This window comes from Canis lupus, chromosome 6 (genome assembly GCF_003254725.2).
Source record: "Canis lupus dingo isolate Sandy chromosome 6, ASM325472v2, whole genome shotgun sequence".
NCBI classification, from domain to species: domain Eukaryota; kingdom Metazoa; phylum Chordata; class Mammalia; order Carnivora; family Canidae; genus Canis; species Canis lupus.
The window spans coordinates 48,724,415-48,742,132 of NC_064248.1; the positions used below are offsets into that span (position 1 = coordinate 48,724,415).

Genomic DNA, 17,718 nt, shown 5'->3' on the forward strand with positions numbered 1-17,718 from the left:
ACGTTCTATCTGTATAAGGTTTCTCTGTCTCCTGTCTTCCTTTTCTCCTTCCACCTTTCTTTCAGCTAGTCATCGGAGTTCCAGTCTTGTTCTACCCTCCCCACTGGTCCCCTGGGTAGTCAAGTCCATTGCTGTGACTTCAGCTACCATTGACATGCCAATGAGCCTATCCCTTCAGCCCAGATTTCTCTTGCCATCTCCAACTCACACTTCCTACTGCTTATGAGGCCTCTCCATCTAGATGCCCTCCCTCCTCCTGGGCATCACACACTTTGTATTTCCAAAACAGACTTTATTCTCCATCAAAATAGCTTTTCCTTCACTGCTGTCTATCCAATGGATGGAAACAGGTTAGTTAACCAGGCAACTTCCTCACTTTGTGCTTCCTTCAAACTTAAGGACATACTGACTCTACCTAAATAATTATTGTATCTATTTCTCTCGTTCCCACTGCTAATGCTTTAGTTATACCTATTATCTTCTCTTATATGGATTACTGTAACAATCACCTAATTATTTTTCAAAATTTGTGCCCCTTTAGTGAGGCATTAAATCAATGTTCTGGGCCATAACAAGCTTTTAAAAAACATCTTAAGCTCACTTCTTTGATATAGTCCAGAAATTAGCAGGATCAAATTAGTAGCAACACAGAAATATTTACTGGCACTCTTTCCTTTTTTTTTTTTTTTTATAAAGGTCAAAATACTCAAAATATTTTCAATGAGTACAAAGAAACATCTAACAAAGAAAGCCAGTCTTCTGCTCTGATACACCGAACTCGAGTGGAGAAATGCTGCATATGAATGGCTCTCAGTGGATAGCACTATCAAATTCGGTGGAAATTTAATTTTAGTATGATTTTATATCCAACATGGTCATGAAAAAAGTTTGTTTCTCCGCAGTGTTACTCTCCATACTCCTTATGTCTCCTGCCCCTTTGCTCCTTGGAATAAATGCTTTCCCCTCGCTACATATTAGCTCTCGCAACCATCTTGGATTTGAAATAGCCAGATACAGTTACTTCAAGTTAGCCCAGTTCCGTGATCTGGGCAGGAGTGAAGTTTTTCATTCACCATGAAATTTTTTCCAGCGTCAAGGAGTCCAATAATCATGCCCCCCCTCGAATCTTTCCCCTTCCTGAAGCTTACTCTGAATTTGGGCAGGAGTCATTCCATGACTGTCTATCACCAGCTTAGCAGGTTTCATGTCCTGGTCCTTGAGAGCAACATGCACAGGGTAGGGTTCCTGTGACGGCCAGTGAAGGGATGACAAGGGGTCTCTGATGTTGACTTGGCTTAAGACAAAACAGTCAAACCTGATGTTCTTTCAGCTTCCTGGCCCTGTGGTGTTAGTCCCGTGGCCTCCTTATCTCATTTAGTTGTTTTCTAGGTTGCTGCCGCCAAGCTCCAAGAGGGCTGCAACTGTGGGGGGTTCACCACTCTATCTCAAGGGCTTTCCCCAGTCTACTCCTCCACACTATTTGCATTTCTGACCATCTGTTTTTGTTATGTGCTTTGTGGCCTCTGAGAAAACAGTCTTCCACTTGCCTCAATGTCTTCCTGTCCTGCATAGGGCCAGGTGAACAAGCATTCCCAGCAAAGGTACTGCTTTCCTGTGGCAGGGGACCCTTTCACGTCCTCCAGATCCATCTGGCCTGACATTCCCAGTATGCTGGGCCTACCCGGGCCTGTGGCCACGTGGAGGAGAGGGTCAGCTCCTCGTGGCCCACTGAGACCACCAGGGCAAGGACCATGACCAGATGAGGGGACTGAGGCCATGAAAAGCCTCACCCTCCCCACACAGGCTTACTCCCCTGCCTGAGGTCATTTGTCCCTCGCACCCCGACCACCTCCCCAGCCCCGCAGCCAGCCCTGCTGCCCGCCCTGCCGCCCAGCCATCTATAAGCAGAATTTTTCAAAACATGCAATAGAACAGAATGGAGTAGCAGACCATGCAGTAAAATCCCAACTGTTTTTTATGGTTGTATGTATTCAGGGTTTACAATGTAACACTGTGGATCATGGCCAAAACATTTGAAAGGTCCTATTTTAATTTGTTACTCTGCCTCTATTTTTGTCTACCTTATGTTCACTTTCCACCCTAGGAATGACCTTTCTAAAAAGTGAGTGCAAATAGGGAATCTTTAAGCACCATATACCAAGTCATGCAAGTCTAGCATTTAATAACGGTGTGATAATGGAAGACTTAGATCAACGCTGACCCTCCAGCTCCTCATCTTTAAAGTTGGAATAATAGCTTCATGAATTCAAGGCTGTGGGCCAGCCCCATGCCAACCACTTTCAATCATATATCCCTAATCTTCACAAAAATCCCCAAGTACTTATTGTTACCCTTACCTTGTTAAGGAAGCTGAAGCTCAGAGAAGTAAAGAAACCAAAGCTCATGGTCAGGTTGCTAATACCTTGCTGAGCAAGGAGTTCATTTCCATATTCCCCATGCTCTTTTATAGAAAGCATGTATTTCTACCCATCTAAAGTCTGAGATTTATAATCACATGGCAACTTCTATTGACTTCTCACACATTCATTTAGCTCAATCAGTTCGGTATTTATTAAGTATCAGTTAAGTACACAGCACTGAGTTGGGGACTAGAGGGAAAAGAGAGGAGTAAAATGCCATCTGTTCTTATGGAACATACATTTGACTCGGAGAGAGAACACCGATAGGCACGGAACAACTGCAAGCTGACTAGAGGTGCTGAGCTCCTGAAGTACATTGGACATGTAAAAGTTGTAACAGGTGTTGTCCCATTATAAATTTAAATGATAGTTAATGAAATAAATCAGTTTCTATTTTGCGCAATGCCCGAGGGATCCAGAGTATGGGTATAATTTACAGATGAGGGCTCTACATGGAGATACATGAGTCTAAGTTACTTTTTTTTTTCTTTTTAAGAATATAGCAAAAGATGTCCCATTTCAGAGACTAGGATTATTGGACTAACATAGTCTCTTGCACTTTAAAAGTAAACCACATATATTTGTGCTTGATATAATTATCGATATATATATTTCCCCCTCAAATAAATTGGTCTGCTCTGTAGTCAAGAACTAATAGGGACCAGTTTTTTAAACATCATTCTTTAAAGGGCTCACAGGAAGCTGCCTACTTAGTCACTCATCAAGACAAGCCTCGCCCTTCCACACTTTGTTTACTCTCTCTGCTGTCCCTGTTTATGGTTTCCAATTGCTTTTCCACTCCTCTAGTGAGCACCATGTTCTGGCAAAGCTGGGAAATTCAGTTTCTCCCTGTGTTATGAGCTTACCAGCATTTCCATCAGGAGTTCTGTAATATGAATGGGGTGGACAGATGGCTGGATGGACAGGCGATGGACAGTAGGAGAACTGAATGCTGAAGCTGTGGATTGGGAGGGACCGCCTGGAAGGGCGCTGCTACAGCTAGGGGCCCAGCCCTGGTGCGCGAAGGAGGCAGGAGGCCCCACGGTATGCCCTAGGCCCCTCGCGGTGGCTCAATTGGAAGAAAGAGTCACGTTGGATTTCTCTCTGAAGTATTACAAGAACCCCAAAAAACTGACATGAGTTATAACATTACCTTGGTTTAACTAACAGTCACTCCAAAATTCTACAACGTTGTTACCATTTCCCGAAACTAAGCTCTGTTGTATCTTGGCTGCAACCTTTGAGAAAACCCTAAGAGGAAATCGGAGGAAGAATGGAGTTTTCCATTTTCTTTCTTTTAATTTCTTTGCTTGCAAATAAAATGGGTATTAAAGCCTCTAGAACAAAATCAATACGACTCACATCCTGTTTAGGTCAGCTAAATGACATACGTGTTTAGGCAGAAACCAAAAGTTCCTTTCACTTTTACTATTTTTTCCACGCTAGAGGTTCAGAGGACACCAGGATATTTCGCAGCTGGATGGGACTTTGCCAGGTAGGTGCACACGCCCTGCAGTAACGTGCTAAATGGGGTCGTTGGTCAATGAACCGAAGGGTTAAAAGTTCTTAGTTCTCTGGAAAATGATCAGATCCATGGTAAAATATCCAGAAAAGATCTTTGAAAACATTGCCACAAGTATGAAAACTAGACAAAACATTTGACAAGAAAAAAGACAACTTGAACTGTAACCCATACAAGCCTCGCAGCCGCCCTAATATTCCCAGCCGGCCCGAGATAACGGGATTCCTTTCTTGTGATGTGTGGGACTTAATACGTATAAAAGAAAACAGTGGCTTATGCTCAGTGACGGCACGATATGAACGTTTACACATCATATCATACTTGGCAGGAAGATAGCATGGATCCGGTTTAACCCACCGCAAACATGCTATCAGGTAAATACGTCTGAGGCCTGGTGGGAATGTGAAGGGACAAGCACCTCTCATAGGCTGTGATGGTTACACTTGCAAAATAAGAAGCCAGAAACTCAGAAATGGAAAGTAGACACACACTCCCTTTTCCAAGACAATGTAAAAACTTCCAGGCTATGTGGAATAGAAGAAAAAGATTAAAATATAAAGAAAGGTACACACAGCAGAAAAGCAAAGTATAAACTTTACAAACATTAACAATCAGATGGAGCATATGTTACCCTGGAGGAAGGGCTCACACTGGTTTCTCGGGCATGCCAAGGTGAAGGGACAGGATCTCAGAGAAGGTGCAATCACAGAAGCAGAAGCTTGGTTTCGTTCACTCGGAAAAGATATGATTGTATGTATGCCTCTGGCTGCCTCTGGCTACATCACTGTGCTGGATGTAAAACTATCCTTTAGAGGTGAAAGGTTGGGATTTTGTGACCCATTCTAGGGCTTGCATCTTTACATGCACGATCAAATAGTTCTGAAGTTTGAATCCAAGGGTATGTTTTTTAATGTTTTTGGTTTTAATCCTTTTTAGAGGGTGCAGACAAAGAAAACAGTCACATGAAGCCATTGCTGAACTAATCTGGGTTGAAAGTGATGTGTGGAAGAAAAAGGTGTAGTGTTGTTTGTATACGCATGTGTGAATGTGTGAGTGTGTGTGCGTGCACGTAAGTGCGGATGTGTTGAGCACGCACTGAGGTGCTAGAGAAATTCAGCAGACCTCTCTCTCATCTACTTATTCACCTCCTAAAGCCACTCTTCAGCTTTCAGATTCCTAAGTCACTTGGCCACATTTTTTGGTGAGAGGAGTCTTTTGCCCAATGTCTTATTTATGTGTCCCAAAATAAATGCTTGTGGGTGAGTTTCACGAATCATTTTCTTTTGTTAATAGTTTCAAAGGAAACTGATGGTCCCCAGATGGGATGTGGGCGGGGCGGTGGAGGGGGAGATGGGTTAAACAGGTGATGGGGATCAAGGCGGGCCCTTGTACTGGTGAGCACTGGGTGTAATATGGAAGTGATGAATTACTAAATTCTATACCTGAAACTAATATTACACTGTATGTTAACTAGCTGGAATTTAAATAAAACCTGGAGGAAAAAAATTTCAAACAACCATGGTTTTGGTAACTAGCAGCATTTCAGCCTAAGGTATAATGAATCATTATACTTGAAACGTTGAGCATCTCTCTTTGTGTGTCTCATGAATAAGTAAATAAAATTAAAAAAAGAAGTCTTTAGCATGGTTTATCAGGTGCTTTGGGATTTATTTGACCCTTGCCCACCTTTGCAGCCTCACTCCATCTCTCTTGCCCACTCAACCCACAGTCATTCTGAAAGCCCCTTAGGACCTTAACTCATCAAAGGCCTCGCGCTGCAGTGCCCTTTGGGTTCTCCGGGAAACAGACTCGGGCAGGGTTAGTGCTCAGGATGTTTATTAGGGAGTGCCCTTGAAGTCACCCCCGTGGAAGGGAGGGGGCGGAAGCAGGATTGGAAAGGGAGAAATCAGGCTGTGAGGCCCATGACAGCCTCAGCCAAACGTGCAGGCTCCTGTGCCACCGAAAGGGCCCCTCAAGTGGCCTGTGCGGACGTGACCTTGGGCGAGGCACCTTTCTGCAGCTGAGGCAATGACCATAGGGCTGTCAGCACAGCCACTGCCTGGGGCAGCAAATCCTTCCTCAGAGGAGGAGCTGTGCCCGGTTTGCATGCTCACCTCTCCTGGCATTTACCTTGCAGAAAGCTCCTTTCTCCAGTTCACCAGGGGAACTTCCGCTGGTCCCTTAGATCTCAGTGTAGTCCTCACTTTTTTTTTTTAAAGATCATTTATTTATTTATTTATTTATTTGGAAGGAGAGAGAGAGAGAGCAGAGACAGCATGAGCAGGGGTGGAGGGAAGGGAAAGGGAGAGGGAGCATTAGACACCCCAGGGAGCAGAGAGTCGGACTTGCAGCTGGATCCCAGGGCCCTGAGATCTTGACCTGAAGGCAGGTGCGTAACCAACTGAGCCACCCAGATGCCCCTAGTCCTCACTTCTTTAGAGAGCAATTCCTGGGTTCCTGAACTAGCTCGAACTTCTCACGTTTCTTTAGGACCATCCTTGCCAGAATTCTCCTCACACTTAATTGTGATCAGCCGATGGTAACTCCACGAGGACAGAGATAACTTCCATAATAATCTCCTCTGATCCTCCGTGCCTACCACAGTCTTAGCACATAGTAGGTACTTGATAATTATTGACTGAATGAGTGAATGAATCCAAGGCCTGAAGAGCATTGCGAGGAGGAAACACTTTGCACTTGCCAAGCCTTCTAATATACTGACTCCTTGAGGCATGATGTTGAGGCAGAGAATTCCTTTGGATCGTGTTGTCAGACTGCCCACCCCATCAGTCCTGGGTGGATCACATTCTAGCTGTGTGACTGTGGGTAAGTTAATTAATCTCTCTAAGCCTCGATTTCTTTACCTATAATAATAATAATAAAAGCAACAATAGTATTTTCCCCCTAAGGCTGTTGGGAGGGTTCCGTGACATAATCTACATGAAGGGTTTATCATAGCTCCCGGAATTTAGTAAGGCATCAGTGAAAGCTAGCTGTAATTGCCATCTGTAAGTTCTTAATATACCTTAAAAAGGAGAAGAAATATTAGGAAAAATTTTTTATATTTGTTATTACAATGCATCAAAGTAGTGAAAAATTAGAACTCTATTGATTTCCCTACACTTGCTTTATGATGTAGGATTAGTTTTTATTTAGTTTTATCTGTAGAGGATGGAGAATGGCATTATCTTCTCATTTGCTTAGGGTCTTCTAAGGTTTTAAATAAGTCCTGTTCTTGTCCTCTCCTCACACAACCTAGGCATCTAATTCAGCACACTGACCATCTTGTACCTTACAAATAGTGGATGTGTGCACGTGCGTGTGTGTGTGTTGTGTGTGTGTGTGTGTGTGTGTGCATGAAGCATGCCTTTGCTTATGTCTGAAATGCACCTTAGGAGATTTCTGCTTCAGTATGAATTGACTCTTCAGCTCAATAAACACCTGCTAGACGAGGTCTTCCCTACTTCTCCCAAGCCACTCCTGCTTTTAGAGGAGTAAAAGCTTTTACAGGTAAATACCAATAAGACCATTTACACATCTGGACTGTTGTGCCCCTGCATCACGTCTCCCCACTAGACTTGAGCTTCTTGACAGTAGACCTTCTTCATCTTTCGTATCTGGCACATTCCGACCCTCAGTGTTTGTTGAGTTGACTTGAATTAGAAGAAAAACACCGGATCCCTTCAGAAAGACACAAATGATAAAGAGGTTTAGGTAATCTGCGATACACTCAAAAAACGAAGTAGGATTTAAAAAGCAAGAAGTCAAATGTTTTCTTTTTAATAGAAACATAATACTCATGCCTGAAATATTAACGTACTACACAATGACTTATCACAAAATGCACATTGGACTAAAGGCCAGCTTAACAAATGGACCATTTCGAAGCCCCTCTGGTGCCCCCTCGAGCACTGATCCTGATAGAACATTTTCTTTTATGTCAGAAAGCATAGCTGAACCCTAAGAGGTTAAATTTTTCCCCTCATAAGGAATTTCAATAATTAACTGTCCTATGTAAATATTTATTTGTTTATATATGGAAATCATTGACAGGAAATAAATAATTGCCCTGCCCTGCTTTCTTTAGGGGCTGCCATGGCAACAGGATGTCAGTCACTTACCTCCATCCTTTCACTGGCATGTACTTTCACATTCTCTCATCCTATAAAGAAATACACTTAGCAGCCCCCTTCTATGCCTTTATGACTCATTTCTGGGGGAGTTCTTTTTCTCCTTTGTCTCCCTTTACTCTGTGTTCTCTGTCCCCTATGTTCCTCCTGATTGAAATGCTTCCCCCAGGGAACTGAATCATCTGACTGCTTTCTTTCTTTCTTTTTTAAAGATTTTATTTATTTATTCATGAGAGATACAGAGAGAGGCAGAGAAACAGGCAGAGGGAGAAGCAGCCTCCCTGCGGGGAGCCCAATGTGGGACTCGATCCCAGGACCCTGGGATCACGACCTGAGCTGAACCACCCAGGTGCCCCTGACCGCTCTTTTTTCTAACTCCACCATGACTTATTATATACTTTTTAAAAATCTCTGGGAGGAATTAAAGTTTTCGTGAGCCAGTGTGAATTCTTTATTTAATCTTGCAGGTAAAGATTAAGAGGGTATAGTATATGAAGATAGGTCAATGACATAATAGAAAAGATGACAAATTTAACGAAAATGATTTATACTCTTCTGAGTGTCCGGCGTAAGAACATGAAGAAACTGAAACCACGAGCAACCTCAGAAGGGTTGATAGTAAGAGTTGTACTCAGGATACGTATGCCACAGTGATATAAACAACCCAGCAGCAAAAAGCTTTAAAAGGTACAAGTAACTGAAAATGTTATTTATTAGTCAGCTAGAAGAAAGAAAATTAATAATCAGAAGAACAGACTACTTCTCTGGAAATGTCTCTTTTCTTTATGTGTCATGGTACGTTAGCTTTTTTTTAAAATTATCATTCTTAACGGTTCTTTCCATTTCTTGTCAATCTATGTCATTTAAAGAATTGATATTTGCTGAGATTTGCAACTCCAAGATCTTGCATGCTAGGAACCAAAGGGCTTCTCTTAAATCTTAGTGAGATGCCTCTCATTATATTCTTTAAAAACATTAAAAAGGGGGTGCCTGAGTGGCTCAGTGGTTGAGCACCTGCGTTTGGCTCAGGACATGATCCCAGTGTCTTGGGATGGAGTCCCCCATCAGGCTCCCCACAGGGAGCCTGCTTCTCCCTCTGCCTGTGTCTCTGCCTCTCTCTCTCATTAATAAATACATAAAATCTTTAAAAAAACATTAAAAAAGTTGGACTAGTAAATATGTTTGAACTCTCCTTATATATTAGGGATAGAAAACTGATCTGGGAAATTCAGTGCTGAAGATACCTGGTGACTAAAATGAAGAAGAATGAATTTTGGGATGTTCTAATATCCATAATTTCACAATCTCACATAATTTCACAATAGTTCAGTGAAAGTGTCTTCAATAACTTATTCCTCCCATTTGAAAAAAATAAAGGGTGATGAAGTTACAAAAATCCCACCTAGAAAAGGAATCTTTTTACTGTGTCTATTCATGTAAGTGAATGTTTTTGAGAACCTCGGGGAAGAAAATGTGTCTTACTCATCCACAGCACCCAGGATGATGCCTAAAAATGTAGATGTTTCAAGCCTCCTAACCTACAAATAGCAATGTCAGCCTCAGGATCTCTCTCTCTCTCTTTTCTCTCTCTCTCTCTCTCTCTCTCACTATCTACTTCCAACAGCCACAGAATTGTTACCTCAGAAGGGAAATGTCTTTGAATCTCATATTTCTTCGCCATCTTCAATTCTCTCTCCTTAGAAAATCTTGTCTCTGAGGAAACTAATCCCATTCATGAGGGCTCCACTCTCATGACCCACTTTGCTTCCAAAGGTTTCACCTCCAAATACCATCATAACAGGGATTAGGCTTCAACATATATATTGGGGGTGGGTGGACATAAACATTTTGCCTATAGCAGTATCTCTAACACATGGTTTAAAATTTTTGCTGAAAGCTGGAAGGATTAAATAATAGTAATAGAAAAAAATTCTGACTTTTTTTTTAAGATTTTATTTATTTATTCATGACAGGCAGAGAGAGAGTGAGAGGCAGAGCCACAGGCAGAGGGAGAAGCAGGCTCCATGCAGGGAGTCTGACATGGGACTCGATCCTGGGTCTCCAGGATCACACCCTGGGCCGAAGGCAGTGCTAAACCGCTGGGCCACCAGGGCTGCCCTGATTTTTTTTTTTTTTTTTTTTTTTTTTTAAAGACCAGGTAACAGTTTAGAAACAAGGTGGTGGGTGAAAGCAATCTGCTTTCAAAATGTTTTCAAAACGTGATTGCTTCAGTGGGCATTTAGTAAAATCATTAAGAAGACGATACAATTAGCAAAGAATAAAAACTATTAAATCTAAATAAACAATGCCACAATAACAGCAGCTAACATTTATTGCTCAATTACTACAGAATTGTTCTATTTGCTTTCATGAGCAAACTCATTTAGTCCTCACAACAACCGTATTAAGTAGTTAGTACGATTATGAGCTGCCTTTTGAAACTGAGGCACTGAAGGTTTCCCTGTGAATACATGAAACTAGTAAATGTCGCGACTGGGATTTGAACCCACACAGTCTGGTTTGAGAGCCGTGTGCGTAGCTTCCACACCAGATAAATAAAGAGCCACAGAAAGAAACGAATATCAGAGAGAGAAAGATTTTTTCAAAAGATTAAAATTTCCTATCTCTGTTCTTAGGGGAAAGAGTCAAATGAGAAAAACCTATATACAAATAACTGGTAATGTTTCTTAATACTAGGCTGGGGTGGGGGATGCCTGGGTGGTTCAGTCGGTTGAGCCTCTGACTCTTGGTTTCAGCTCAGGTCATGATCTTAGGTCATGAGATCCAGCGCCACATGGGTTCCTCACTCAGCAGGGAGTCTGCTTGAGGATTCTCTCTCTCACCCTCTGCCCTTCGCCCTGCTCCTCTCTCTCTCTCTATCTCTCTCTCTCCTGCTCTCTTAAATAAATAAATCTTAAAAAAAAAAAAAAAGACTAAGCTAGTCCAGGAAAATTTATAATGTTTCTATAGAGTGTGGTTAAGGAAGGCAAGTAGGACTCAAACTCTAAGCACTGAAAGAATGTAACATAAACATGGATTTATGGAGAAAGCTTTGACACATACCCATCTAACACTATGGGACAAGCTTCAGGGATACGAAAGAACTGTAAAATATGATTCCTGCTCTGAAAAAGAAACACTGCTGTTGCAGAAGATGTGATGGTCACACACAAAGTACTTAGATAATAGATAATAAAATCTTAAATTCTGTGGTACAGGTAAAAACTGCAATTATAGAGCACCAAATGTATGTTAAATAGTAGAGTTATTTATTCCTAAAGGGAATTTTGAAAATTAAACTGGGAATTCTTATTCTCAGATGCTTCCAGAATCATCCCCTCCACAGAAATTAAAAAATAAATAAAATCGCTACTCCTAGAAGATTCCATAAAAATTAAGTTTAAGAGACAAAGAACAAAACTGACATACATAGTTCTAGGCTGAATTTTGATTAAAACACACACACACACACACACACACACACACACACACACACAACAAGCTTTGTTTCGTGGTATGAGTAAAATGGAATAGCAGTAGGAAAACTGCCTCAGGAAGTCAGAACACAATATAAATCAGTCAAACTTTCCATACCTTTCTAGTTGCAGGAAATCTTAAAATATCACTCCATTCTGCCTGTGTGTGCAGCAAAGGCAAAGGTTTTAAGGCATTCAAAATACTTTATAAGGTAGAGATTTTATGTTTTATCAAATTAAAGTGACAACTTACGTGTTAACCTTATCTATGAATGTCATTTTGAGGAAGGGGAGTACATTATAAAAATTATAGGAAGTCTTACCGAAATGGGATGAACGAACTCTACAAGAAAAAGAAATTAACTCAAAGTGAATAAAAGAAAACAAGATATTTTTCTGGCTATTCAGGATGACAGGTTTTAAGCTCACTGAAATGATAATTAACTACAGAATCAGAACTACCTAGACTAGCCAGGGTGCTGCTGATGTGGAGAGGGAGGGGATTTTAGGGACCCAAGGACCAGAAGACAGACTGGAAAAACAGAGGCCTCCTTGAGAATATGCGAGATGATACAGAACTATTCTAGAACTTACTTCTTGAACTGAGAAGTTCAGAGTTATTTGGGCTTAATTATCTGGCGTCCAGATAGTTTGGAATGAATTGCCAAATTAGGCATCTCAGAGGTCAGTGCAGTTATTAGGTCCTCAACTTTATTCTCCAAATAAATTATAGCTTGTTTCAGGGGTGGTTAACGTCCATTTCTTCCTTCCCTGTATCTACTCCTTTGGATCCGAGCTGGTTTGTGACATCTTTGCCTAAGAGAAGACAGTGAAAATGATGCTGCATGACTTCCAACCCTAACTCCCAGGTCTTGAAGCCTCTACTTGAATCTCTTGGAATGCTTGCTCTTTATTTTTATTTTTATTTTTTTATAAATTTATTTTTTATTGGTGTTCAATTTGCCAACATATAGAATAACACCCAGTGCTCATCCCATCAAGTGCCCCCCCCTCGGTGCCTTGCTCTTTAATTTGTCATGCCGTATGAAGCCAAAGTCAGAAATGGAGAGTGGCCACTCGGAGAGAAGAGAGAGAGAAATGCCCTCCCAGTCCCCAGCTCTTGCAGATACTCTGGCCCAGGAGCAAGACACGTGAGTTTCAAAGACGCTTTCAGATGACTCCTGCCTCAGCTGACCCCGACTGAGAAGTGCCCAGCCTTGTCTGTTAACCTCCAGAGCAGTGAAACATAATAATAAGTTATTGTTTTAAGCTACTAAGTTTTGGGAAGGTTTGTTAACCCAGCAGTAAATAAGTGGGACATGCAATTAATATTTGAAGATGGATCTCACAATTTTTAAAAATATTGTATTTATTTATTCATGAGAGAAACAGAGAGAGAGGCACAGAGAGAAGCAGGCTCCATGCAGGGAGCCCGACGTGGGGTTCGATCCTGGGTCTCCAGGGTCACGCCCTGGGCTGAAGGCGGCGCTAAACCGCTGAGCCCCTCCGGCTGCCCCAATTTTTTTATTCATTCATAACAGTATAAAATTCTGCACCACCCTGTCATTCTTGAATATAACTAATTCTACGTATCTATCATATGTTTAACTGAGCGATACCTTCATACTGTTATTTCATTGGGCCCCAAAATAAGTTGTATATTTTGTTGAAATTTGTAAGGCTATAAAATGGCACAATAAAAGTGACATATACATATTCATGTATCCATAAGTTTATATTTTTTTTTGTTTTTTTTTTAATTTTTATTTATTTATGATAGTCACAGAGAGAGAGAGAGAGAGAGAGAGAGGCAGAGACACAGGCAGAGGGAGAAGCAGGCTCCATGCACCGGGAGCCCGACGTGGGATTCGATCCCGGGTCTCCAGGATCGCGCCCTGGGCCAAAGGCAGGCGCCAAACCGCTGCGCCACCCGGGGATCCCTCCATAAGTTTATATTAATGAAAAATGGTTATATATTCTTTTTTTAAATAAATAAACTGTAATATTTAGAGCAGCTTTAGATTCACAGCAAAATTGAGCAGAAAGTACAGAGCATTCCCATATACTTTCACATATTTGCAGAACTCCCACTACCAACATCCAGGCCGTACTGGTACATTTGTTACAATGGATGAACGTACGTGGATGCATCATTATCACCCAAATCCATAGTTTACATTATGATCACTGTATGATTTATGGGTTTTGACAAATGTGTGATAATGACCTGTATCCACCATTACAGTACCATACACGGCCCTAAAAATCCTCTGGGCTTTGCCCATTCATCCCTGCCTCCCTTCTAACCCGAGGCAACCACTGATCTTTTTCCTGTCTCTGTAATTTTGCCTTTCCCAGAATGTCGGACAGTTGGGACCATATACTTAGTACGTGGTACTTTCAAATTAGCCTCTTTCACTTAAAATATGCATCTAGGTTTCTCCCATGTCTCCTCATAACTCGATTATATATTCTCATCGAAAGAATACTTTGTCATATTTTCTTATCCCTGACTCATTCTTTAAACCCTTTTACATTTAGTTTCTGTTCACATTCCTCTATGGAACCTCATGACCTTAAAGGTGACAAAAGATTTCCTAGTTCCAAAATCCAGCCTTTTCTGCAGCATTGACTATTGCTGTCCACTAACTCCTTGAATTCTTGCCTATGGTTTTGTGAGACTGTTCTTTTCCTTCTCTTCAGCCTTTCCATTCTCCTACCTTTTGAATCACCATCCTACACAGTCTTCGAGAGTAGGTACTCCCCAAAGGCTGCCCTTGGCCTTGGCTGTACTCCTCATTATCATCTCAGCATGTCTTTCTCTCACACCCACATTATCTTCCGTATCTTCAATATCTAAGAATAATCTTTGATAGTTTCTCTTGCTTCTTACATTCAGCCAGTTACCAAAACCTCTCAATCCTCCCTCCTTGTGACATCTTGAGGTTGTTCCTTCTTCTTCTTCTTTTTTTTTTTTAAAGATTTTATTTATTTATTCATGAGAGACACAGAGAGAGAGGCAGAGACATGGGCAGAGAGAGAAGCAGGCTTCCCATGGGAAGTCCAAGTGGGACTTGATCCCAGGACCCCAAGGTCACGACCTGAGGCAAAGGCAGTTGCTCAACCACTGAGCCACCCAGGTGCCTGTGGTTGTTCCTTCTTTCCATTTCTTCAATCTCTTCCCTAGTTGAGGACCTCATTAACTCCTCTTTAGAATTATAGCCACAATATCTCTGCCTTAGGCCTATTTCCTTCTAGCTCATTTTATTCAGTCTTGCTAGATTAATTTTCCTGGACTGCCCTGCTGATTGATGCCTACTTTGGTGTCATTTGACGTATAAATGTACATTTAGGATGATTGCAAAAACTGTTGTTTTTATACATAATTATGAATAACTTGTAGCTAGATAAAAAATAGTTAAATAGGGCACCTACCTGGGTGGCTCAGAGGTTGAGCGTCTGCCTTCCACTCAGATCATGATCCCAAGGTCCTGGAATAGAGTTTTTCATTTATTTTATAAATGAAATCTTTAAAAAATAGTTAAATAAATAACATCTATCTGGTGAAAATGCATCAAATGAAATAAAAAGACATCATCTTCAGTAAACTGATTATCAGGAGAGGGTTAATTAGATGACACAAAAAAGAATATTATATCTCTTTTGAGCCAACAAGAATTTATAAAATTATGAATGCGAGGCAGAATCATAGATATATAATAATTATAATATTTATATAACAGTACTTGTGTGCTGGCACTCTAAGGGCAATGGTGATATTAAACAAGTTACTTCAGCTTTGTATGAATCAGACATTTGGAATGAAGAACCAACTAGCAATAATTTTTAATGGACAGTATGGCATATCAAGGATGAATTCAATTGTACTTCTGCTTTACTTGCCTACTGGGAAGTTTCTGGGTCTCAGTCAACTAATAACATAATGAGTTGGACTGAAAGATACCAATAGAATGGAAAAACAGAAAAGAAAAATATCATCTAGTTGTCATCAGCACTGAAACAAACATGATTGTCTGTTGTCAACTTGGCATCACTGCTTTCCCATTTATGATCCATGCATCTCAGAGGAAAAATAGAACTATAGTTCCCAGAATCCTCCTCCCCAGATGGTTCCAGGTCAGAGTCTGCCTGGAACAGGCACTTATGTGACATCGGAAAGGGAAAGAGCAGAAGCTATTTTTCAAGCAGGGCAGTGACAGATAGATGTGTGGGCTGACAGTAGACATGAAGTTCACAACAGCTTCTGGATGAGTTCCTACAAGTTACCTTCTTTGGTTCCATACACAATTGAGATGACTTAGTGGTAGCTGTTTGAGAATTACCTGTTTTAGTGCTGCAAGCTTATTTTTTTTCTAAAGATTTTATTTATTTAGTCCTGAGAGAGACAGAGAGAGAAGCAGAAGCACAGACAGAGGGAGAAGCAGGCTCCTCACAGGGAGCCTGATGCGGGACTTGATCCCTGGACCGGGATCATGCCGAGTTGAAGGCAGATGCTCAACCGCTGAGCCACCCAGGCGTCCCAGTGCTGTTCTCTTTTATAGCTGGTAGAACTTTCTGGAGGTTGAGAGAAAGAAGCTCCCGAGAAAGTTCTCAGAGCCAGCCTCCTTGGCAATGCAAACTGAGATTATTGGCACAGCTTCCCCGATCTTTAATCTCTTGACCCTTCCAATGTTTGTGGAAGCCTCTAATTTCCATATTAAAAGTCTTGATATTTCATCTAGATACAGTAGCTTTTGTGTCTTATATGAACTTTATTTAATACAATGTGGAGGTTACTATGCATTGTCAACACTGTTTTGACAGGGTCTTCAAAAATTACTATGCATTGTAATATGGTAATAGAATTGTTATCCAAAACCAACAAAACATACTACATATGAGAAATTTTTTAATTACCTTGTCATATACTTATAAAACATGTTTAAACAAAATGGAATAAGAGCTATAATGCTTAAAAAGGGTGATTGAACATAAGAAAGCTTTAAAAACTTTCCATATAAAAAGTTTAACATAGCAGGCCTTACAGAATTGGCCTGCTTTCAGAGAAAGTAAATCCTCTGCTGGAATCTCCTAAATAAATAACTGAACTTATATGCCTCAAAACCATAAATGTTTCTTAGGTAATATATACTAAATATTCTCCTATTATTCTACTGTAAGTGTAACCTCTTTAACCTTCTTGATTATATTGTAAAAGACTTTCTGGACATACTCTAACAATCCATATTCATACTTGCATTGTTCAAGAATGCACATTTTACTATATCGTCGCCTTCATTATGATATTTTTTCCACTTTTTAGCTAGTAAGATTTCAAAAGCATTTTAAAGAAATTTGTTTCTTTTGGCCTTTGATTTATCTGGCATTTATAATATTAGTCTTATCTAGGTAAGAAAACACAAATCTAAAAACCAGGAAACATGATATTATTTTTGGTTCTCTTGTGGATTTTTCAATCTGGCCAAATATTTGTGTTTTCAGTTAAAAAAGGAAATTTTTTTAAAAAAAGGATTGTTTGCCCTGACTCTTTCTTTTTTTTTTTTTTCCTCTATGCCCAATGTGGGGCTCAAACTCACAACCCTGAGATCAACAGTCACATGCTCTACCAACTAGGTGCCCAGCACTCTCACTCTTCTTTCTCAAAGTAGCAACATTTGAAAAATAAAAACAGAGGAAAGTCAATACATTTAAATATGTTAAGTTGAAAGCAAATATTCATTGTCTTATTTATATTTGTTGGGTCACACTAAGTACTGGGCAGTACAAGGACCTGAGGTTGACTCGAGGCCTCACCCTCTGGTAGGCACACAGACTAGCAAGCAGGCAACAATGCAGGCCCATTGGTCTTTGTCCAAAGACTGTCCACAGGTGTTTCAGAAGCAACACTCTTTGTGGAGTTTTAGAAGGGTAAAAATAGAGTCCTGCATCTGCTCTGTGAAGAGCCTGCTTCTCCCTTGGTCTATGTCTCTGTCTCTCTCTCTCTGTGTGTGTTTTTCATGAATATATAAAAAAAAGAAGGATAAAAAATATATATATAACATTCAATATGTAACATCCCTGATAGAGCCTACGGCAGCCTCCCATACACAAATACAACAACATTTCTGCAGTAAAATACAACATTATAAATAGTTTCACGTCAGTTCAGG

At 40.7% G+C, this 17,718-nt stretch overlaps 1 long non-coding RNA gene across 8 annotated transcripts in view; it reads right to left on the reverse strand.

Annotated features, from left to right (window-relative positions):
- Positions 1 to 2,547: 2,547 nt before the first annotated feature.
- The window catches only part of LOC112640772 (uncharacterized), a 152,765-nt gene continuing 137,594 nt past the window's right edge, over positions 2,548 to 17,718 (reverse strand). For all 8 annotated transcript variants that reach the window (XR_007411404.1, XR_007411407.1, XR_007411411.1 and 5 more), the window contains 2 exons: positions 14,984 to 15,039; positions 2,548 to 7,623 (listed from right to left, as the gene is read on the reverse strand). This is a non-coding gene — a long non-coding RNA (uncharacterized LOC112640772). The remainder of the gene's footprint in view (positions 7,624 to 14,983; positions 15,040 to 17,718) is intronic.